The following is a 1702-nucleotide window of genomic DNA, read 5'->3' on the forward strand; positions in this document are numbered from 1 at the left end:
TATGCCTTTCATGATTTTAGTATATTTGAATCTCTTGACTGAGGGGGAAATGTATAATTCTGCTATTTCAGGATCCAAATCAAGAATTATAAGAAGATTCCTGCAAACAGTGTGTTTATGTATGTATGAATGTAAGTATTATGTATTTTATTTGGAAGTTGGAGGAGTGAGGTTTAACTAAGAGAGAGAGAGAGAGACGATAAAAGCTGTTTGAGTTAATGAGGTGGAGGGGCAGTGTCGGGGAAGAGAACACATACCTTGTCTTCCTGACAGCTGCTACCTGCACTGAGTCTCCGAGGGAGGATGCCTGCAGGATGCGGGTGGTGTGCAGCCTAAGCGCTGCGGTTCCAAGTCGTATTGAAGGTTAGGGTGAGGGAACCATTGAGAAGATCTCCTTGAATTCCCTGGCTGGGGAGAGTGTCTACCAGATGCCAGAGTTCATCAAGCCAGTCAGAACCTGTGGCAATGGCCGCAGCCACCATGTACCTAGAACCGGTTCCCTCCATCATCCGGTGCCAGGTTCACTAAGGACTCACTTTGGTTATTTGGTAGCCATCCTCAGAGCCCTGATAATGCTACTCTGATGGCAAGTTGAATTTGCCTGGAAAAACAGTCTTTTTTACAGTATTGCTGAAATTCATTTCCAAGATACGGGCATATCTATATGTGTGATCAAGAGCTGGAAAGGTGTGTTAATGTGTTTGTTATGTTTGTGATTGCTTTTCCCTCTCCACGTTTGCAAACGTTTCCTACTTTTCAAATATCAGTGGGGGTGTCCTGTGCTGCCACACCCCTATGCTGCCTGTTTGGCCATGGACCATCCACTAGTCCTGTTGACGTTCCTGGTGAAGCAACTGGAGAAGCTAGCCAAAAGGGCAGAGAAGGACTCCAAGGCTGAGCAGGCCAAAGTGAAGAGGAAAACGGAGGAGTTTGCTCACAAGTCCCATGTTGATGCAGTGGTCTCTAAGGTGCAGACAACTGTGATCAAGAAGGGACTGACTCAGAGTTCAGTACAAGTGACAAGAGCTCTAGGCAAGGCCTTGAGTTCCATGGATCCACAGAAGGTGTCTGCAGTGATGAATGCAGGTTGGAGCAGCCAGTCCAGGACCTGGACATGTACACATCAGTACTGGAGATCCTGCACGCTTGGCTACGATGTCTGACGACCCCTAAGGAGCGGATAGACAGCCTCACTGTGCAGCTCAGTTGGGAAAAGTAACCAGCACAAGCAACTTCCAGAGGCTGCCTCTACTGTGGGCAAAAGCGCTGTGCCTGCAGGGAAGACCCACTGTCTTAGGGTTGGCAGCCCTGAGGAATTAATGTGGCCTGGGCAGGTGCTGCCCCCCCTGCCTCTGACATACTGCAAGCTTCGCCCCTCCATGTTTGCCTTTCACTGACCCTTCTCCCTACCTGCACTTTAGAACTGGTTCTTAGCTTGTGCACTGCTGTGTCCTGGGGTTAAATTTTCACAAATGTGTGGGTGAGTTCTGTGGCTCTGGGCCACAACTGGAAAATGCTCTGCTTTGTCCTCTGCCTGTTTTCCAATATATTTACAAGCTCGAAAAAAAAGCGATTTAAGTCATTGATTACATATGAATATCATTATGTAAATAATATTAGGGCTTTGATTTTCAATTGGCGATGAAATGGAGAGTCATTTTGGGGTCTTGAGCAGAAACATGATGATCTGATTTATTCATAA

The 1702-nt window shown here is 46.9% G+C and overlaps 1 pseudogene; it reads left to right on the forward strand.

The window, feature by feature from the left end:
* Window positions 1-674: 674 nt before the first annotated feature.
* On the forward strand, window positions 675-1351 carry LOC101989666 (annotated as a pseudogene).
* The last annotated feature ends 351 nt before the right edge of the window (window positions 1352-1702 follow it).

The sequence above is a fragment of the Microtus ochrogaster genome, chromosome 8 (genome assembly GCF_000317375.1).
Source record: "Microtus ochrogaster isolate Prairie Vole_2 chromosome 8, MicOch1.0, whole genome shotgun sequence".
Lineage (NCBI taxonomy): Eukaryota > Metazoa > Chordata > Mammalia > Rodentia > Cricetidae > Microtus > Microtus ochrogaster.